Raw genomic sequence first — 23,861 nt, 5'->3', positions numbered from 1 at the left:
TGGAATCCAAGGGAAACTCTTCTTTTTCTACTGGAAAAGTATACAAAAATCCTCCATGTGCAAGCCTACTAATAGCTGCTGAGCTCCTGAGGCGTGTTTTGCACCAGAGAAAAGGCCCCTTTTCAGCCCTCCCTTTCCCTGAGTTAAAAATACACTCTGAGAAGCTGGTAAAATGTAAAGAACAAAAGGCAGGGGGAGCTTTATTCAAATGCTACAGACTGCTTCTGTCTGAGGCTCTCTCAGCTTTTAGTTACAGGTAAAAATACTCAGAGGTTACAAGAATATTTCAAATAGCACTCCAGATGATCCTGGGGCAGCACACTTTAAAAATTGTGGTTACCCAGTTGCAAAGAACATGGATGTGAGAAAATACAAAAGCACCTTTAAAAACTTACAGATAAACCATCATAGAACAATATCAATATACAAAGTGCACAAAAGCAATAGAAGTTTCTAACACAAAATCTGACTAACAAACTGTTTCCTATGCTGAATCCCCTTTTCCTTGAAAGCACACCGAACACCTGAGAATCAAGCTTCCTGCCAAGGATCTGCAGTTCCTTCTGCAGCCATACTCCATGGCCACACATTTTGCTCTCACCCCAACCTCCTCCTCTCTAACAAAGAAACTCTTCTCTTCCTCCCAGTGGCTGTTTAGGTCCCACCCACCTGGTGTGCTGATTGGCTGATCCCTGAAGTTCACCAACCTGTCAGTCAGGACAGAGTTCACTTCCGGTTAACTCTTTAGGGGAGAGGAGGGGGTGGTCATGACTGATCACTATAGTTCTATTGAAACCAATTGAGCTTTAAAGGGTTTAAATTTTGGTTTGATTGTTCTTATGCAATCCCACATTTCATGGAAGAAAATAGGGACATGCCTATGGATGTGTAGAGGGCATGGTCAATCACAGAGGTACACCTAGGTAATTCTGGAGCTCTTACTTAAAGGCCTTTGGAGGCCCCCCCTGCTGCAAGTTAAGCATCATTTTTTAACAAGTAGGTTCTTGAGGGCACAAACCACACCACTCAGGACAGACTAAAGAGGGTTTGGGGGCCCTGGACTCCAGCCCTGAAGTCCAGGGGTAAGAGCACCTCTGGCCAAGCAAACTGGAGACATAGTGTATAAAGCTTTCTAACAAGCAGGCCACAAATGGAAAGCAGATAAAGTGCATGCAGAGTACATTATTCCAGTTTACCAAAGCAACTGAATCAAGTCATACTCTCCAATATTTTGCAGGTGAAAAGAGGGATATGCTTGTAACAGCCAGTTCTCATACCAAGGATTACTGCCCAGGCCTCAAAGCCATTGGTGCACAGGGCTGAAGTCTGAATTCCACCTGCTGTATGTTGGGCACAGCATAGTGCCTTATTTTTGAGCACCCCTTTACATGCAGGTACACTAGAGATAGGATGCATCTACCCACTCACTTGCAGATTTAATTTCTCGGGAGGGAGCTGAATCTTGAAGAATGACAATTCCAGCAAGTCACAGGGGGAAAATTGAACAAGACATCCCCAAGAAGCAAACGTAGGGATAAAAACAGAGACAGTGATTTGCCAGGGATGTATTCCAGAAAACAGGAACTGTCTCTGATAAACAGGAACACCTGGAAACTCTATCTTCTGTTTGCTTATGCTCAATTGCAGAAGATGATCCTTCAGATGACAATAAGCCTATTCACACAACCCCATAGGTGGGCGGGCAAGTGCAGTGGGTGGGGAGGCTGTTCCATACCTACCTTCCCCCAAGATGACTGTTGTCCTTCTCTTCGGTCATGATATTGTATGCAGCATGGATCTCCGGAGGCTGGGACAATGTGTGCCGGCCTCTGGGAATCCCACAATGGATCACACAATGAGTGTGGTGTACTGGGGAATTCCCCTGTCAGACAGGCACTCTAGGCACCCATCGCTGTATCTCCTCAGGCTGCATACTCTGAACCTGGCAACCGGGTTAAGGGCATGATCGTGCCCTTAACCTTGGCTAGAAGCCAGGCTTCAGAGTAGGGTTAGGTTGTGCAAGAGTGCCAGGATCGGGAATGATCCCAGCACTCCACACAAGCATCCTAGCCCAGTCTAGGCTGCCCTAGCCTGGTTGTGGCTGCTCGTGAGAACGGCCTTAATATCTCTGCATGGTTTCTTGCACCTGCACACCTTTGCTTCACTGACTCATAAGAAGTTCCTGAAATATCTATTAAAGCAGAGTATACTCCTGGCCTTTTGTTGAGATTGAATGCTTGCTGCAAAGAGAATAAGATCTCCTTACATCCCTGGTTTGAGTCCCAAGAGGATTAGTTTTTCTGCAGCCTGTTGGACTGGACAAAATATATTTCACCACTTGCTGCAATTCCTTGACATCTGGACTGAAATCCAGAGACAATCTATTGCTAGCAAATAACACATCATGATATCTATCCCAAAAGGATGAAGAGTACTTCTACACTATAATCCCTTTCCCTCATAAAAGTAGTTTTTCATTTCCTTTTTCTGCATAAATGATCTTTGCATTTTCTTATTCTCTCCTGAAGAAGCTTTTGGTACCATTTACAAGGTGACATCCATTGCATATCAAATAGATTGCTGGCCTCTTTTTATTAGTGCACAAAACTCTGCTCATCTTCCAAGATTTTTTCCACATCATTATTGCCTGCTCTTTAATAATGGTATCTCATACTTTACCATTTTGATAACTGCATGTCTTTAGTACCAGTCATTGCTGAATTATTGATGAAGCTTGCCATTTTGAGTGCCCATGAAGTACTTAGATGGCAATTCACAAACCAGTTAAACCAGTGCCAAATAGCTGGTTAATTGTATCCAAGGTCAGGCCTGAACTGCAACAACTAATGTGGCATCCTGTGCAAGACAAAATTCCCTCTACAGGAAGTCATTTTTAGGGCTGTTGGTCTCTTCTGTGGGCCAAATGAGATGTTCATGGGAATGTTTTCTAAAAAGGTGTGTTTCCAACTAGAAACACCTCTTTTTTCACAAATAACACTTGCAGGGGTTAATCCTGACTGTGGTGTGAAAAAAGGGAGAGGCTAATTCTTTCCCCTAGCACCATTTATCCACCAATCCCCACTTTATGCTATTTGCCCCCAGGGAATTATTTGCACTTGGCTTCAGGCTTCGGGGTAAACGGTGAGTGAAGCCACTTTGAAGTACACCCGTGGCATTGAGGGAAGCAGGCCCTCACCTCTGCTCTCGGTTTCCTTTTGAAACAAGTCCACATGGCATGCTCCTTGTTTCCCTTCTAGCCAATGGGGGGGGGAGCTCCTGCAGAGATAGATCTGCATTTCTGAAGAGAGCATGCCTCTTACCATGCTAATGATTCTACGTCAGTGCCTCTCCCATTTGCTTCAGTGTTTTCAGAAAAAGTAGCATTTTAAAAACCTGGACATACGTTGAGATAAGCTAGAATTTGCATCACAAAGCCCAGTTTCTGTGTGGAATGGGTCCAAAAATCTCGAAGGGGCTTTGAGGTATGTTTGGCTGGTGTGTGAATGCACACACTCTCTTCTCAAGAAGATTCGGAACAGAAGTCCTGTGTTTAAAGCCTCCAGAGTAAGTATTTGCTACTGGGGACATAGCTCAGTGGTAAAGCATCTGCCTGGCATGCAGAAGGTCCCAGCATGAATCCCCATAGGGTTGAGAAAAAAATCCTGCCTGAAGCCATGAAGTGGTGCTGCTAGTCAGAGTTGACAATACTGAGCAAGATGGATCAATGGTCTAACTCAGTAGACAGTTTCCAGTGTTCCTAAATAATTGCTTGTGGGAGGCAAATGGCAGCTTTGGGGGAGGGGGGCAGGTTACTGCAAGAAAATGACTTCAGGGACAAGATGAACCCCTCTTTCCCCACATGCTATGGTGTTGATGATCAGGATCAGACTCCTGCAGCGGCTGTTTTTACTGAAATAAGAGGTGTTTCCCGGTATACCCTTGTCTCTTTCAAATGCATTCACAGCATTGTCTAGTTTGATTCTAAGGCCGCATTCATGTGTAGCACAGAGCCTGTCCTGCGCCTCCCCTCTTCCATCCAAATTCAGACATACTGAAGAATGTCCTCTCTGCAGTCAGTGAGACTGCAGAGAAGTGGGGGAGCTGGTTGTGTGTCAGTCAATCAGGGAGGAAGAAAGGGAGGAGCTTCTTCCCTCAAGTTGAGAGAGGAAGGTCCTCCCTCTCTTCCTCCCTAATTGACTGTGCAGGGTGTCCTTCAGTCAAGAAGGAAGCACACATAAACCAGCTCCAACCAAATGCAACTCCAGTCCAGCCAAATGCAGCCTCCTGTGCTGCATTCAGAAGGAACGGAGGCTCCTTGGACCCCTGATTTGGAGCAGTGAAGCTCACTACAAACCGAGGGTTCAAATTGGGGTCTGAGCGCAACCTCAGGTTACACATGTTCATATGTAATGATAAGAAAACCGTGGGTCCCTTCAGCTCCGGTCCCCCTTACGTGCGAATGCAACCTAAGATATCAATGGAACACATGAAAGGTGAGACCCTTCTTCATCCAAAGTTCCTTTGTGCTGCTCTTCTGGATTGTGTTGGGCCTTTTCTTTTGCCATTGAAGGGAATTCAATTTGCTGCTAGCAATAGCACAAGCAAATGAGGAATCTCACTTGAACTTGCATTAGTAGCAAATTCTGAACCTACTGTATGCCCCATGAATCCACAAAATTTGTTTTAGCTGTTTTCATGATAGCAGTAAAGTTCATTTTTAAACAATGATCCAAATTATAGCACAATTAAGGACTAGTTCTCACAAACAGGAGCTGAAGTAATTAAATTGTATCTGGGCTGTACCACCACATATGGATTCAACATGATTGGGGTGGTGGGGAGCCCTGCACATAGAACATTATAAGTTGAAGAATTCTAGAACAGCCTTATCCCTGACATATGAAGGATTGTTTGTTTATTTTTCATAACATAAGTTATGAGGAACATTCAGTCCCTTGAGCTCCCATCTGCAATCTGAGGTGGTTAATTCTCCTGACACAAGTTTGTACCTCATCTGCTATGTAACTAGGCCTCAGAGATGTATCTCAAGGACAAAAGTAGCAAGCCTTTGCTTTTTATGTGGGTGGGTTATACTCTATGGAAACCACAAAGCTAAAGGGAGGGAGAAGTTTTTAAAAGCCCACATGCTTTAAAAAAGTAATATTTCCTCAGAAATAAGAATTTCTTTTCTCAAGGTTCTCTTTTTAGAAGATATCTCCATGTATTTTAATATTTATTAGCTGATTCATCAAACATTAACAAATCCCTCCTGAATGCCTGTGGAGGTTAATGTGAAGCACATTTATACAGATAAAATGCTGTTCCAAGGTATGTAAATAAAATTTATGGGAGTGCAATAAGTGCAAAAAATGAGATATGGAAAATTCCATTACATAAAAGAAAAAACAGGGCCACCACAAGTGGTATTTGCATAGAAATGGTTGCACTTTTCCAATTATAACAAGGAATATTCTGAGATGATATATTTATGAAACTGAAACTAGACTACTGCACAACAAGGATGCTTCCCTTTATTCATATCCATTGCTTCTAAAATTATTCACTAAATTGTATTGAAACTTTAAAATACAAACAGTTGTTCCTACAACAATACTCTTTCGTGGTATTTAGGTCTCAAATTATTATCAAATTAATGTTATCCTCTAAGAAATCTACTCTGCCAAAATCATAATGCAGCATTGCTTCAGTGTTTAGCACTCAGGCTACATTTAATTTAATTTTTTTATTTTAAAAAAAATTCCTAAAGCTGGAGGACTGATAGATGATTAGAACACAGCAGTCTCTCTCAGCTCTATCTTGGAGAAGCCAGAGAGGGAACTTGGAACCTCAGATGCTCTTCCCAGAGTGGTCCCATCCCCTAAGAGGAATATCTTACAGTGCTCACAGGTGGTCTCCCATTCAAATGCAGCAAGGGCAGACCCTGCTTAGCAAAGTGGACAATTCATGCTTGCTATCACAAGTTCTGAACCTCATTGATAGGGAACCAGGGGAACTGTGGAATGAAATCAAAGACATTGTTAAGGACGAATGTGAAAAGGGACTGTCAAAGACCAAGAAACAGAAGAAAGCAAAATGGATGTCAGAACACATGGTAGAAATTGCCAAGAAGAGGAGAGAAGCCAAAGTCAAGGAAGATAAAGACCTCAGGAAGGAACTTAATAGAAAATTTCAGAAAGCTGTTAGAAGAGACAAGGAGCAGTACTACAGTGACATCTGTAAAGACCTTGAAGATGGAAAAAGACACAGAAAAACAAGGAAAATTTTCCAAAAGATCTCTGAACTTAGAAGGAGGTTCCAACCTTGAATTGGTATGTAAAGGGATGCCAAAGGATAGATAGTAACTGATTCAGAGAAGATCAAACAGGGATGGAAGGAGTATACTGAAAATCTGTATAGTAGGGACATCAACATCCAAGATACTCTAGAAAATATTCCCTACTTGCGAGAACCTCTAGTACGGAAAGATGACATTAGATAATCACTCCGGTCATTACCAAGTCAGAAGGCCACAGGAACTGATGGAATAGCTACAGAAATATGTCAGAGAACAGAAGAAGAATTAGTCAAGGCTCTAACCCAGCTATGCTAGCAAATTTGGAGAACAACACAATGACCAACAGATTGGAAGAGGTCAGTCTACATACCCATACCAAAAAAAGGAGACTTAACAGATTGCACAAACAATCGCACAATATCCTTAATCTCACATGCTAGCAAAATAATGCTCAGGATCATCCAATGCAGATTAGAGCCCTATGTGGAAAGGGAAATGCCGGATGTTAAAGCTGGTTTCAGAAAAGGCTGAGGAACAAGAGACATCCTTGCTGATGCATGCTGGATAATTGAGAAAGCCAAAGAGTACCAAAAAGAAGTCAATATGTTCTTTATTGACTACAGAAAAGCCTTTGATTGTTTCAACCAAGTCAAGTTGTGGAATAGCCTTAGGAAAATGGGTGTCCCAGAACATCTCATTGTTCTCATGAGAAACCTATACACAGGACAGGAAGCCACAGTCCAGACAGAACATGGTGAAACAGACTGGTTCCAGACCGGAAAAGGAGTAAGACAAGGCTATCTACTTTCTCCTTATTTATTCAGCTTATATGCTGAACATATACAGGTGAAACTCGGAAAATTAGAATATCGTACAAAAATTCCATTAATTTCAGTAATGCAAATTAAAAGGTGAAACTGATATATGAGACAGACGCATTACATGCAAAGCGAGATAAGTCAAGCCTTAATTTGTTATCATTGTGATGATCATGGCGTATAGCTCATGAAAACCCCAAATCCACAATCTCAGAAAATTAGAATATTACATGGAACCAAGAAGACAAGGATTGAAGAATAGAACAATATCAGACCTCTGAAAAGTATAAGCATGCATATGTATTCAGTACTTGGTTTGGGCCACTTTTGCAGCAATTACTGCCTCAATGCAGCGTGGCATGGATGCTATCAGCCTGTGGCACTGATGAGGTATTATGGAAGACCAGGATGCTTCATTAGCGGCCTTCAGCAATTCTGCATTGTTTGGTCTCATGTCTCTCATCCTTCTCTTGGCAATGCCCCATAGATTCTCTATGGGGTCAGGTCAGGTGAGTTTGCTGGCCAATCAAGCACAGTACACTGTATACTTTTCAGAGGTCCGATATTGTTCTATTCTTCAATCCTTGTCTTCTTGGTTCCATGTAATATTCTAATTTTCTGAGATTGTGGATTTGGGGTTTTCATGAGCTGTATGCCATGATCATTATAATTATAACAAATTAAGGCTTGACTTATCTCGCTTTGCATGTAATGCGTCTGTCTCATATATCAGTTTCACCTTTTAATTTGCATTACTGAAATTAATCACCTTCTCCAATCCAAATTCTGTCTCCCAAAATTTCTTTTCTTGACCTTTTAAATAAAACAACATTGGAGCTCTCCTTCATGTTTGCCCATAATGTGTAGTTAGCTCCTGAGACCATGTGGAATTTTTCAGTCCAGGTGAACAATGTTATTTGTGTTTTAGTGGAGACACTGTTCAGAGCGTCTGATGATAATTTATAGTGCACTGTTTATGAGTGCAGTCTCTTAACATTAAAACCATGAGGACAACTTCTTTATCTGGAATAAGAACATAAGACGATTCCTGCTAGACAGTAATATCAACTGGTATTTATTTCCATAGTGGCTATTTATTCAGATGCTTAAAAAAACATCAGGTCAACATCTGTGGGAAGTGTGGGCAGGACTGGGACCAGCCCCTGAGTGACAGCTGTTCCTCTGGTCACCTGCTCAGTTATGGGCTTTATAGGAAGGCTCCTTGTGGTGGCAGGCCCACCACCAAAGGGATGACACCAAAGGGGGTCGCCCCTTTGGGGAAGCCACTTCAGGGGAGAACAAAGGTGAGGGCTAGAAGGCTTCTATTTAATTAGTTTTAAGCTGTTTTAGACTTGAATTGAAGTTGCTGTAATGTGTTTGGGTTTGTCTAAAGATGGGGGACAGGGGGTGCCTTCGTTGACTATGGGGCAGTTATCCCGGTGGTGGTGGTGAATAGAAGAAGTAACATTGGCAGGTCAACAGGCCGTTCCAGGGGAAGGGTAGTCAGAAATGTAATAGCTGTCTCCCCTTCCGGCTGTCCTGCCAGCTCTTTGACCTCAGGGAGCACTGCCAACAACCCACATAGCCTTTCCCTGCTCCTCTGTAATGTCAGGTCAGTCCAAAATAAATCTGAACTCATCCATGATTTGATCATGGATGTGATCATGGATGAAGGGGCTGACCTGAAATGTATTACTGAGACTTGGTTGGGGGAGGCTAGTGGTCCAGTTTGGTCCCAGCTTCTCCCTCCAGGATATTCATTAGAGGAGCAGGTGAGGGGACGTGGGCGGGGAGGTGGGGTGGCTGTGGTTTATAGGGATAACATCTCCCTTACCAGGGTCCCTGTCAGGGTATCGGACCATATTGAATGTGTGTACTTGAGTTTGGGGGACCAGGGATAAATTGGGACTTCTGTTGGTGTACCGATCGCCTCGCTGCCCAGCAGAATCCCTTACTGAGCACATGGACTTGGTTGCAGAACTAGCGTTGGAGTCTCACAGACTCTTGGTGCTGGGGGACTTCAGTGTTCATTTCGGGACCAATCTGTCCAGGGTAGCTCAGGAGTTCATGGCAGCCATGACAACTATGGGCCTATCCCAATTGGTCTCTGGACCAACGCATATTGCAGGTTACATGCTTGATTTGGTATTTTACTCTGATCAGGGTGGTGTTCCATGGGTGGGGACTCCTGTGATTTCCCCATTGTCATGGATGGATCACTATCTGGTTAAGGTTGGACTTACAACCACTTCCCACCTCCGCAGGGGCAAGGAGCCCATTAGAATGGTCCGCCCGAAGAGGTTATTGGATCCACTAAGATTCCAAGAAGCCTTGGAGGGATTTAATGTTGGCTTTGCTGGTGATCCTGTTGATGCCCTGGTTGAGAATTGGAACAACTTGCTCACCAGGGCAGTAGACACGATTGCTCCCAAGCGTCCCCTCCGACCCACTTCAAATTTGGCCCCTTGGTATACGGAAGATCTACAGTGGCTGAAGCGGCAAGGTAGGCGACTGGAGCGCAAGCGGAGGAAGACTCGACTCGAATCTGACAGACTGCAACATAGAGCACATCTAAAGATCTAGTGCGGCAAAGAGGCGGTTCCTTTCTGCCCGTATTGCCTCTGCAAGTTCACGTCCAGCGGAGTTGTTCAGGGTTGTGAGGGGATTAGCATCTGCCCCCCCTCCCTTGAACCAAAATCTGGAGTAATCAATTACCCACTGTGATGGGTTTAAAGAGTTTTTCGCAGATAAAATCTCTCGGATTCAGGCTGACCTAGATGGAGACTCCACAATTAATTTGATGTCTCAGCTGGAGGTGCCCAACGACTCCTTTTATGTGATTCGACTGGATGAGTTTCAGTTTGTGACTCCTGAGGATATGGACAAGCTGCTTGGAGTGGTGAGGCCTACCACATGTTCTCTTGACCCTTGTCCAACATGGCTTGTTCGATCTAGAAGGGAGGTTATTGTAAACAGCCTGGTGGATATCATAAATGCTTCTCTGAGGGAGGGAAGGATGCCTCCTTGTCTTAAAGAGGCAATCATTAGACCTCTTCTAAAGAGGCCTGCATTAGATCCCTCAGAGCTGAGCAATTATAGGCCTGTTACCAACCTCCCATGGCTGAGCAAGGTAATTGAGAGGGTGGTGGCCTCTCACCTCCAGGCGGTCTTGGAGGAAACTGATTTTCTAGACCCATTTCAAACTGGTTTTCGGGAAGGCTATGGGGTGGAGACTGCTTTGGTCGGCCTGATGAATGTTGATCTACTTCTCCATGTCAACTTCTTCAGGAGCTGGCATATCCTCCCTAACTGCCTGTCTGGAAGCAGTAATGGGCTGGATGAAGGAGAATAAACTGAAGCTGAATCCAGAGAAGACGGAGGTACTTATTGTGCGGGGTCAGAACTCTAGAGACAATTTTGATCTGCCTGTTCTAGATGGGGTCACACTTCCCCAAAATGAACAGGTTCACAGTCTGGGAGTACTTCTGGATTCACACTTCTCCCTGGTTTCTCAGGTTGAGGCAGTGGCCAGGAGTGCTTTCTATCAGCTCCAGCTGATACGCCAGCTGCGTGCGTTTCTCGAGATCAATGACCTCAAAACTGTGGTACATCTGTTGGTAACCTCCAGACTTGACTTTTGTAATGCGCTCTACGTGGGGCTACCTTTGCACGTAGTCCGGAAACTTCAGTTGGTTCAGAACGCAGCAGCCAGGTTGGTCTCTGGGTCATCTCAGAGAGACCATGTTACTCCTTTACTGATGGAGTTACACTGGCTGCCAATTGGTTTCCAGACAAAATACAAAGTGCTAGTTATAACTTACAAAGCTCTAAACAGCTTAGGCCCTGGGTATCTAAGAGAGCGTCTTATTCATTATGAGCCCCACCACCCATAGAGGTCATCTGGAGAGGTCCGTCTCCAGTTACCACCGACCCGTTTGGTGGCTACACAGAGACGGGCCTTCTCAGTTGCTGCCCCGAGATTGTGGAATGCGCTTCCTGCTGAGATACAATCCTCCCCATCTCTGGCAATTTTCAAAAAACACCTGAAAACCCATCTTTTCACCCAAGCTTTCTCAGCTTCCTAAATTTTGGGGGTTTTAATTTCTGGTCTATTTTAAAATTCAAAACCCGATTGGGGGGTGTTTAATCACTGTAATTGTTTAATTGTTGTTTTAAAATGTTTTTAAATTGTTAATTGTTTTAGCTCTTTACTGTTTTAGTGTTGTGTTTTAATTGTAAACCGCCCTGAGCCATTTTAGAAGGGCGGTATACAAATCAAATAAATAATAATAATAATAACCTTGCTGGATCAGGCCCTAGGCCTATCTAGTCCAGAATCCAGTTTCCCACAGTGGCCCACCAGATGCTTCTGGGAAGCCCAGAGAAATTTATTTATTTGAAACATTTTATATACCGCCCAAAGTAACTAACGGGGGGGGGGGGTAGATAAACTACAGGGTAAAAGCCTGGCGAAAAAGAAAAGTCTTCAATTTAAAAATCGACAAAGAAGGAGCTAAACGAATCTGCAGGGGAAGGCAATTCCAGAGAAGTGGGGTGGCAACTGATAAGGCCCTTTCACAGGTTCTAGTGCCCCGAACCTCTCGGAAATCGGGGACCGACAAAAGGGCCATCTGAGCATATCTGACTGGATGGGATGTAACTGGATGGGAGAGGCAGGTCTGTAGGTAAACAGGTGCCAAATCCCGCAAGACTTTGAAGGTCAAAACCAGGACCTTAAATTGAACTTGAAGAAATGGGCAATGCCCCTGCTCCTGCTGTTGCTCCCCTGCCACAAGTTCCCCTGGAACCTGGAGGCAGGTGGTCTATAGCCATCAAGACCAGTAGCATGGCTGGATTATAACATGCTGAGACCCTAAACTAGGTCAAGCTTAAAGACTCCCCTAACATTACACAAAAAATTTTTCTAACAAAAAGAACAATGAAAATAGAAATAATAAAGCTTTATTTTTACTTTGTAAAGATGCAATGAAAACCACTCTAACAAAAACAGTTATCTTGCAATAAGTCTATTCACATTATAAATACCTTTAAAGAAACCAAATTGCAGTAATTCCAAAACTGGATCAAGATTTAACACGTTAAGAATTACAGGCCAATTTCACTGTTAAATAATGATTATAAACTTTTTGCTGCCATTTTGGCAAGAAGAATGAATGTTGTACTAAGAGCTTTTATCCATGAAGATCAAGTAGGGGTGGTGTTGTTTTTTTGCCAAAAAGGCAAATAAGAGACAATGTGAGAACAGTCTTGAATGTATTGGAGTATTATGAAAAACATAGCAACAAACATATAGCTATGATCTTTTTTTGGATGCAGAGAAAGCATTTGACAATGTCTCCTAGCAGTTTATGTGGATGTTATTGGATGTAATGGGAGTTGGTAATAATTTTATTAGGACCATTAAGACAGTATATTCGGAGCAATATGCCAAAATCATTATAAATGGGGAAGTATCAGATAATTGTAAAATACAAAAAGCAACTAGACAAGGTTTTCCACTTTCCCCATTACTTTTTATATTAGTTTTGGAAGTGCTTTGTAGAAACATCAGAGAAGATGACCAAATACAAGGCCTGAAAGTAGGGAAACAGGAGTATAAACTCAGAGCCTTTGCAGATGATGTGGTGTTCTTTCTACAAAATCCATTAAGAAAGGTTGGAAGGCTCTTGGAAAAAATGGAACAATTTGGCCAATTGGCCGGGTTTTATATTAATAAGAGTAAAACGAAGGTGTTGACAAAAAATATGGACCAGAAATCAAATGATAGACTTTATGAGATAAGTGAATTGAAAGTGGAGAAGAAAATCAAATATTTGGGTGTCTGGTTGACAAAAACTCTTTGTTGCTTTCAAATAATTATATTAAAATATGGAATACGGTAAGAATTGATTTGCAAAGATGGACTAGAATGAACTTATCTTTAATGGGAAGAATTTCAGTTGTGAAGATGAATGTCTTACCTAAAATATTGTTTCTTTTTCAGACTATTCCTATAATTAATACATTAACCTGTTTCAAGCAATGGCAAAAGGATATAACTAAACTTGTTTGGCAAGGGAAAAGACCAAGAATTAAATTTAAAAATTTAACAGATGCTAAAGAAAGAAGTGGTCTCACCCTGCCTGATTTAAGGCTGTATTTTGATGCTGTCTGTTTGATGTGGTTAAAGGAATGGATAACATTAAGAAATCCCAGAATGCTTGATTTGGAAGGATTTGATAGAAGGTTTGGCTGGCACTCATATTTGTGGAATTATACATGCAAAGTGCATAAAGACTTTCTTAATCACTATGTAAGAAGGAGTCTGATGGGAGTATTGGCAAAATATAAAAAATGGTTGGAGTGTAAAACTCCACTATGGGTATCCCCGATTGAGGCTTTGGCACATAAAGAGACAAATATGCAATCTGAATGGGGTACTTACTGTATAGGGATTTGTTATGTTTTCAAGAGAAGGGCTGTAAATTAAAAAATTTAAATGAAGTACAAAATTTGGTTAGTAATTGGTTTCAGTATCATCAGCTAAATGAAACTTATAAAAAGAATCTTAAGGCTGGGTTTGTGGATCAAATGTTGAGATTTGAGAAGGAACTGTGTGAAAATGATGAAAGATTAGTCTCCAAGATGTAGAAGTTGTTGCTTTTGGAGGAGACAAGAGATGAAGTGGGTAAAACGACTATGATAAAATGGGCTCAAGAAATGGGTCATAATATAGATATGGCTACTTGGGAAAAATTATGGGAAACTGATTTAAAGTTTACTGCATGTTATACTTTAAAAGAAGAAGATTATAAGATGATGTATAGGTGGTATCTGACACAGAAAAAAATAGCTTTAATATATAAAAATGTTTCAAACAAATGTTGGAAATGTGGACAATGTGAATGAACTTTTTTCCATATGTGGTGTTCATGCGGGAAGGCAAAGGCTTTTTGGGATATGATATACAATGAGTTCAAGAAAATCTTTAAAATGACATTTCCTAAGAGGCCAGAATCCTTTCTGCTGGGAATAATGCAAGGAGATTTCTCCAGAAGGAATTTAACATTTTTAATGTATGCAACCACAGCAGCTAGGATAGTATATGCGCAGAAATGGAAAGACACTAAAATGCCCTCAGAAGAAGACTGTTTGATAAAATTTTTGGAATATGCTGAGATGGCAACTCTTACAGCACTTATAAGAGACGAAAATTTGGAATGTTTTAAAGAAGATTAGGAACCATTTTTGCTTTACTTAAAGAACTACTTTTCTAATATGGACTTTTCAGTAGGGTTTCAAATATAGTAATAACAGCAGGTTGGGTAAAATCGAGTAATGTGGAGTACATATATTTTGAATTGTTATAGCAATGGTTTATATGTATAGTTATCGTGAACCGTGCAGATAGGTAAGCGGAAGTCAATATTTACTTATGTGTAGAAATGAATGTAATTTAAATGTAAAGCTATTGTATAAACCAATAAAAATTTAAAATGCAAAAAAATAAATACCTTAAAAGGAAAACACATTATGTAAAATTTGAAATTGTCTTTTTTTCCCCCTTTAGTATTCAGGGGCCCCTCACAATAGGAACATAGGAATCTGCCTTATACAACATCAGACCATTGGTCCATCTGGCTCAGTATTGACTGGCAGCAGCTTCTTCAGGGTTGCAGGCAGGAGTCTCTCTCAATCCTATTTTGAAGATGCCAGGGAGAGAACTTGGAACCTTCTGCATGCAGATGCTCTTCCAAGAGCAGCCTGGGAAGTCTTGGGGGAATATCTTACAGTGCTAACACATACAGTCTTCCATTCAAATGCAAATGTGTTTGGCAAAGGGGACAATTCATGCTACCACAAGAGCACTCCTCCTCCCCATAGACCAGCTTTCTCCTCCATAACTTCCACATAATGAGACTTAGTTCATTTAGGGCTTTAAAAGTCAACCCCAGGCTAATTGCTGTTTGTGAACCTATCCTCCATGATTGTGTCTAGTTTCTTTTAAAAACCATCTATGACAGTAGTCATCACCATCTTGCGACAATACGTTCCATACATTAACTATGCATTATGTGAAGAAATGCTGACCAACATCTTGACAGAAAGCAAAGGAAGAATAAACACATTTGCTGTGTTCCAGAGTAAAGTAGCATGGGCTCTTTTGTGCAGGGGAGAATTTTTGCTGATCTCCCTTTCTCTTAAGTTCTCTGTGCCCCCACCCCCAAATTTGTTCCTGAGGGTCATGCAGCCCTCAAGGATATATTTTCAGAACAGAAACAATGTATGCCTCATTCTCTTTTGTACTAATTAATAAGCATTCCTTGCCAATCCTTCATTCCTTGAGCTAGCACCTGCTACATTTTGTAAGGAATAAAAAAGCTTTCTAAGAACTTGATTCCATTCCTCTCCCCGACTGAGGATTTCAAGAATGAAGTCCATCACAAACTGAAAAGGGCATTCACTAAAATTCATGCTATTTAAATCATGCCCAAATGTTATATTGAGTGGTAGCATTCATAATGCATGTGCCATCATTAGCAGCTTCCACAAGACTTCCACAGCCTGGCATGCCAATGTATGAAAATGTGTGAGTATTATTGATACCTGCCTTGATCTAAGTGTATTTAGAAGCAACACAACTTGTAACTGTAGGCAGGAAATTGGCACATGACAGATTATAGCTTTTAGCTGACATGGAGAAGTGATTCTTCTAAATTTCCCTCATATTCAAGGCATGTGCATTTTAGAAGTAAGTGTCTGTGTGTGGATGCCATGTCACCTGGTTGATTGGGTGGCCATGTGGAGTCTGAAGAAGGGTGTGGCGTCCCTCCTGTGGGAATTTCATTCCCTTCAGGGAGCAGTAGGGATGAGAAGGGTCCAGGCTGGTCTGAACCCAGTGGGGTTGAGAGGGCAAGGCAGGGAGAGCTGCAGGAAACAGCTCCGGGAAGACAGCTGGGTTAGGTGTGGCAGGAAGCAAGGTCAGGAAGGGGCGAGGCTGGAAGTAGGCTTTAAGCCATGTCAGCTCTGCATTGTGGCATTTAAAGACAAGGCAACTGATGAGGAGGAGCTGTTTCTGAGTATGGGAGCCAGGAGTTCTACAGGAGAGGGAACTGGCTGAATGCAGGAAGCCAGGAGGAGGACTCAGGTGACAAGCTAACCTCCTACCCTGGCTGTTCCTGAGGTGGACCTTTTTCCCCCTTTCCCCTTCATTTTTGGTGCTTACCCAGTCATTCTGGAGTGGATTCTAGGAGCCCACCCCATCCCCTGGGTGTCTGACTAGATAGATAGATTGAGACTAGTCCTGTGCATTGGGCTTTCATACAGATACATATTAATATTTGCATAAAGATGCAATTATAAATTTGCCTCTGCATTCATATATAAGCCAGTTTTGGACAAAGAGCAGCTATGGGGGAGCAATCCAGATTGAAACCACAGTGGGAGCAAAAGCCCCTTCCTGCACACTATAAACCTGATAAGACCTGACTGCTATTTAGTAAACAGAAGATCAGGCCCAATGATACACTAAACATAATGAGGCTATTCTCACACGCAGGCAGAAACGGGTTAAGGAAGCCTCTGGAGCCCACCTTAAGAACGAGGTTAATGGAGCAAGCAGGGCAAGGCTGGGAGACTGCAGGGCTCCTGGCCAGCATTGGGGGAATCCCCATAATGCAACTCATGTGGTGCATTATGGGAGGCCTTATTCCAATACTCTGACCACTATACCACACTGACTCTCTTTTGGAGGTGCCTACTAAAAGCATCCATCTTTTCTCTTTTTGTGTCACTTTTCCACAAAATTGTGCCCAAGGTGGCACACAGCAAGTCAAATTATAAACTAGGATGGGGCTTGGCAAGTCCCAGGCACCAGGGCGCATATAAAGGCTATTCACACGATGGGAGAAAATCGGGCTAGTGGAGGCTAGCCCGATTTTCTCCCATCGTGAGAATCACCGGGCTCGGCTGCAAGCCCGGTGGTTCTTAAGTGGGTCACCTGCTTCAATAACCCTCCCCTAAGCCCAGGTTAGCAGAGCGAGCGCTCCGCTAGCCCAGGCTCTACGATCGTGAGTTGCCGCTGCATGGCTCCACGCCACAGCAATTCACACTGCAGGGCACGCTGGAACTTCGGGGGGGGCATGGCCCTGATCCCCCCAGCCCCCACCGGTTCTGTAACGGAGCCAGCAGTCGTGTGGACGGCCGGTTCAGCTGCCTGGAGCAGACTGCTGGGTCATCTGTGGGGAGAGTGGGCTAAGCCCGCTCTCCCTGCTAACCCTGCCGAGGCAGTTCCCACTGATCATGGGAACTGCCTCATCGACTATGATATTCAGGGGTAGAGTTATTTGTTAAACAATTATTGCAGGCTTCCTTGTTTTTATTCTAAGTAAAGAGAAGCCCATTTACTCTAGCTCTTCACAATGTCTGTCAGTAAGTCTGGTAACTTTATCAAGTGTCCATTGTCTCTGACTCTTAAACCTTTGGGCTGATTCTTGGATCCAAAGAAAATGTGTCAAGCCCCGAAACATAAAATGTTTCTTCCCAGCTGATAGGCTAAAACACAGCTGTTAGAAACACAACACATTGTTCTTCTGCCCCCCACTTTCAGATCTATAGCAGACTGCCCAAATATTTCACCTCTCTTGACTCATTGACTGGGTTTCACCCCTCTGTAAAGATCTTAAAAGATCTTTAAGATTGTGGGAGGAGAGCTGGTCTTGTGGTGGCAGGCATCCGTTGTCTCCTTGACTGAGCGGGGTTTGCCCTGGTTTGCATTTGGGTGGGAGGCTGCATGTATGGGCACTGCGGAACCTTCCCCCTGGGGGGTGGAGCCTCTCTGGGAAGAGCAGAAGGTTCCGGGTTACCTCCCTGGCATCTCCAGGGTGGGGCTGGGAAAGATTCCTGCCTGCGGCCTTGGAGAGGCTGCTGCCAGTCTGTGTAGATGGTGCTGAGCTGGTTGGACCTATGGTCTGACTCAGTATATAGCATTTTCCTATGTTTCTATGGGAGTTCCTGGGACTGGGACAAAGTGTCCTCTGCACTGCCAGCAGCTGCCAGTAATCATGTGGATGGGTGATCTGTCCACCCAAGAGAAAAGGGATTGTTTGCAGGGAGGTAAGTACAAGCAGCCTTTGCCACCGCCTCTTCACCTCCAGTCGTGAGAAAGGGTTCAATGTATAATTTGACCTTCAGTTCATGAAGAATACTAGCCACCAGGCCTTTTTGGGTGCCACCATTTCCTTGGTGAACTTAACATTTGCTCTCCAACTCTCCTGTAATATAGCTGTGCCTTACAAAAGAGAGTTGATAATGGTGAAAAAGCTGCTTCTCAGGGGAGCTTATGTAACTTTCTTGATCTTCTCACTGAGAATAAACTTCCAAGGAATCTCAGGGTTCCACAAAATATAATTTGAAAATAACTGTTTTTTACTGGAAGTACATCGTCCAACTCTGGCTTTTGTCACTTTTCTTGGGCAATCAGCTTCTATTCTTGGCCTTAATAGTCCAAGATTGATTTTATCCAAAGCATGATGAACAATAGTTCAGTTAATGTTTGCCCATCTTAACCACTCCTTGGAATACCTTCAGAGCCCCAAATCACCTCACTTGTGAAAACAAAGTTTAAAACTATTGTGTTGCAGTTTTGAATAAAATGCTTGGATCACCAACAATAAGTGGCAGCTTAGAGGAAATAACCATCATTTGTTAAATAATGTAAAGCCTATCTGGTGTGTTGGGAGAAGATAAGGAGTGTTTATCAGAAAGACAGAATGATGGAAAGAGGAAATAAAAGCCAGCATATCCATTCTTTACAGACTGCAAAACTGTGATTTTCCTGCACAAAGCAGGTATTCACAATTAAAAACCCCTAATGCATTAATGAGCTCTGTTCCATTTGTTGGTAGAAAATCCATGCAAAAAAATCAATTAATTTATCCTGTTGGATTATCTTCATATATTAATGTATATCTATCAATGTGCATATCATGCTGGTATAGCATGAGCATACCAATGCACAAGTATATATATTATATACAGTTTAAAAGCATAATGCTGCAACATCTGCCTCCATAGAGTAAGTTAAATACGTAGTTCTCTTTAGTCCTCAGCCAGTCCATTACAAGCCTCAGGCTCTGGTTTAGGCAGAAACCGCTGCTTCTGAGTCTTCTGAGAATGAGAAATAGAGCTGAGTGTCATCAGCATGCTTATGGGCAAAGAGGCACCTTTAGATACTGTGGTGATTCTCTTTATTTAGCAGGGGGAGAGTAACTGGCCCTATCCACCCCCAGCACAGTACTTCCAGTGACTGTTGCTGGTGTCTATCTTATGTTTCTTTTTAAAATGTGAGACTTTTGGGGACAGGGTTCCATCTTATTTGTTTGTTATTTCTCTGTGTAAACCGCCCTAAGCCATTTTTGGAAGGGCGGTATAGAAATCAAATTATTATTATTTATTTACACAGTCAGACAGGTGTTATTGACTGGTTTGTTTTTATCCAGACATCGAGTCCTTCCCAAGGACCTGGGATGGCTGAATCTTATTGTCAGTGTTGTTGCTGTTGTTATTATAGATATCGTCGCAGAATATAGGCTGTTCCCAGTAAAGTTGCTTTTTGTAATTGGCTGATGGTGATTTCTGTGGCCCCTATGGTGTTGAGGTGCTCTTCAAGTTGTTTTGGAATTGCACCTAGGGCACCAGTTACCACTGGGATTATTTTGGTCTCCTTCTGCCACAGCCTTTCAATTTCAATTTGTAGATCTTTGTATTTGGTGATTTTTTCCCCATTTCTTTTTCTTCTGCTATCCCTTGGTATTGCTATGTCGATTATTTTAACTTGTTTTTCTTTCTTCTCAACTACAGTGATATCTGGTGTATTGTGTGGTCAGAAGACCCATAATATTTTTACTTCTTCATTTTCTACCACTTTTTCAATTTTATGGTCCCACCAATTTTTGCCTACAGGTAGCTTGTAATTTTTGCAGATGTTCCAGTTTATCATCCCTGCTACCTTGTCATGCCTTTGTTTGTAGTCAGTCTGTGCGATCTTTTTACAACAGCTGATTAGGTAGTCCACTGTTTCATCTGCTTCTTTACAAAGGCAGCACTTGCTGTTTGTTGTTGACTTTTCGACTTTTGCTCTTATTGCTTTTGTTCTTAGTGCCTGTTCTTGTGCAGCCAGTATTAAACCCTCTGTTTCTTTCTTCAAGTTGCCATTCTTAAGCCATTGACATGTCTTGGTGATGTCTGATTTTCCACTTATATTGTGCAAATATTGACCATGCAGGGGCTTATTTTTCCATTTTTCTGCTTGGTCCTTGACTTGTTCTTTCTTGTAGGCCTGCTTTGTTTCATTGGTGTTAAATATTTTCTCGTTATCAACCATTTGAAGTGCATCTTCTTCACTGTCCTTGATATATTCTTCAAGGCCTCTTTTCTCCTCCTCTACTGTTTGATGGATTTGTAGGATTCCTCTTCCACCTGAGCTGCGAGGGAGGTATAGCCTATCTACATCACTGCGGGGGTGCAGAGCATGATTGATGGTCATGATTTTCCTGGTCTTACGATCTAGCGTCTCTAGCTCTGCCTGGGTCCAGTCTATTACTCCTGCAGTGTATCTGATAACAGGTATAGCCCAGGTGTTTATGGCTTGTATGGTGTTCCCACCATTGAGTTTGGATAATTATGTTTTGAATAATTTTGTTTTGAATAGTATTGAATAATAATAATAATACAATTATTATTTCTTGTTTGCACAGTCAGACAGGTGTTATTGACTGGTTTGTTTTATCCAGACATCGAGTCCTTCCCAAGGACCTGGGATGCCAGAATTTTATTGTCAATTGTTATAGATATAGTCGCAGAATATAGGCTGTTCGCAGTAAAACTGCTTTTTGTAATTGGCTGATGGTGATTTCTGTGGCCCCTATGGTGTTGAGGTGCTCTTCAAGGTCTTTTGGGACTGCACCCAGGGCGCCAATTACCACTGGGATTATTTTGGTCTTTTTCTGCCACCACCTTTCAATTTCAATTTGTAGATCTTTGTATTTGGTGATTTTTTCTATTTCTTTTTCTTCTATTCTGCTGTCCCCTGGTATTGCTATGTCGATTATTTTAACTTGTTTTTCTTTCTTCTCCACTACAGTTATATCTGGTGTATTGTGTGGCAGATGTTTGTCTGCTTGTAGTCGGAAGACCCATAATATTTTTACATCTTCATTTTCTACCCATTTTTGGCTACAGGTAGCTTGTATTTTTTGCAGATGTTCCAGTATATCATCCCTGCTACCTTGTCATGCCTTTGTTTGTAGTCAGTCTGTGCGATCTTTTTACAACAGCTGATTAGGTAGTCCACTGTTTCAGGTGCTTCTTTACAAAGGCGGCACTTACTGTTTGTTGTTGATTTTTCTACTTTTGCTCTTATTGCATTTGTTCTTAGTGCCTGTTCTTGTGCAGCCAGTATTAAACCCTCTGTTTCTTTCTTCAAGTTGCCATTCTTAAGCCATTGCCAGGTCTTGGTGATGTCTGATTTTCCACTTATATTGTGCAAATATTGACCATGCAGGGGCTTATTTTTCCATTTTTCTGCTTGGTCCTTGACTTGTTCTTTCTTGTAGGCCTGCTTTGTTTCATTGGTGTTAAATATTTTCTCGTTATCGACCATTTGAAGTGCATCTTCTTCACTGTCCTTGATATATTCTTCAAGGCCTCTTTTCTCCTCCTCTACTGTTTGATGGACTTGAAGCATTCCTCTTCCGCCTGAGCTGCGAGGGAGGTAGAGCCTATCGACATCACTGCGGGTGTGCAGAGCATGATTGATGGTCATGATTTTCCTGGTCTTACGATCTAGCGTCTCTAGCTCTGCCTGGGTCCAGTCTATTATTCCTTCAGTGTATCTGATAACAGGTATAGCCCAGGTGTTTATGGCTTGTATGGTGTTCCCGCCTTTGAGTTTGGACTTTAGGATTTCTCTAACTCTCCTGATGTATTCACTTCCAGTTTTTCTTTTAATTTCAGTGTGTGCAATGTTATCAGCCTGGAGAATGCCCAAGTATTTGTAATGTTCTTTCTCTTCCAGGTTCTTGATCTTGCTTCCATTGGGCAGTTCTGTTCCTTCTGTTTTTCTTATTTTCCCTCTGTTCATTATTAATGCAGCACACTTGTCTAGTCCAAACTCCATTGCTATATCGCTACTGAATATACAGACAGTGTTTAGCAGTAATTCGATTTCTGACTGGGACTTTGCATACAACTTCAGATCATCCATGTACAGCAGATGGTTGATTTTACTGGATGTTTTAGATGTTTGGTATCCGAGGCCTGTTTTGTTTAGTATTTGTGAAAGTGGGGTCATGGCAATTACAAACAAAAGAGGGGATAGTGAGTCCCCTTGGAAAATGCCTCTTCTAATGCTAACCTGTCCAAGTGTCTCGCCATTGATTGTTAACTGTGTACTCCACATGCTCATTGCTTTTTTAATAAATATCTGAATGTTTTTGCTGACACCAGTTGTTTCTAAACATTTTAGTATCCATGTGAGAGGCAATGAATTAAAGGCTTTCTTGTAGTCAATCCATGCAACACTTAGATTGGTTTTTCTTCTCTTGCAATTTTCTAAAATCATTTTGTCAGTCAGTAGCTGGTCTTTTGTGCCTCTGGTGTTCGGGCAATTTCCTTTCTGTTCAACTGGAAGCTGTTTGTTAGTTAATAAGTGTTGCATCACTTCATCTGCTATTATTCCAGTTAATAATTTGAACATGGTTGGCAGGCAGATTAACGGTCTATAATTACTTGGAACTGTACCTTTTGCTGGGTCTTTCATGATGAGAGGAGTTTTCCCAGTTCTTAGCCATTGTTCAATATCACCTCCTTGCAAAATGTGATTGAACTGTTTTGATGGTTGTTTATGAAGGCTTGTTAGGTGTTTAAGCCAAAAGCCATGCAGTTCATCGTTGCCTGGAGCAGTCCAATTTTTAATTTTCTTTGCTCTTTCACTTATTAATTCTGGTGTTATTATTAGATCTTGCATTTGTTGGTTACATTTTTTGACCTATTTCATCCAGCCTGCTTTTTTATTATGATCTATTGGATTGTCCCAGAATTTCCCCCAGAATTGCACTGTTTCTTCTTTATTGGGTGTTTCTATGTTTCTTGCAGTTTCTCCTTCTATGCTATGGTAGAAACGTCTCTGATTCGACTGGAATTGGAGATTCTGCCTGTGTTGTGTAATTCTGGCTTCGTATCTGCTAATCTTCTTTGACACTGCTGTTATTTGCTGCTTTATTATTTCCAGGACTTCTCTAATTTTCCTTGAATCTAGGTGGTATTTTTGGATCAAATACTGTTTGGTGTTTTCATTCTTCAGCTTCTTGTCTTTCATATCTTTCAATTTACTAGCATCTGATCTAAGCCTAGAGATTTTATTTTCTAACCTAATCTTCCATTTAGGTGATGTCCTGCTTTCTTTTTTGACAGGTCCACTGATCTTATATCTGAGCTCTTATGTTGTTATTGTTTCTGCACTGTACATTAGTTGGTTTGTTCCTTGCAAATTATTGGTTGTTATTTCTGCAAGTGCAGCATTGACATTTTTTAATACCTGAGGAAGTTGTTTTTTGGCAACTGTTTTTAGAGCTGGAAGTCGAACCCTGGTGGTTGCTTGGTTCATGTGCTCAGTTATTTTTTGCTTTAGCTCTTGTTGCTTTTCTGTTAAACGGCATTTGGGTTTTTGAGGTGAAGGCAAAGGGGAG

This window comes from Hemicordylus capensis, chromosome 3 (genome assembly GCF_027244095.1).
Source record: "Hemicordylus capensis ecotype Gifberg chromosome 3, rHemCap1.1.pri, whole genome shotgun sequence".
NCBI lineage: Eukaryota > Metazoa > Chordata > Lepidosauria > Squamata > Cordylidae > Hemicordylus > Hemicordylus capensis.
The sequence above is the reverse complement of the archived record's forward strand: the minus strand, read 5'-3'. Positions refer to the sequence as shown.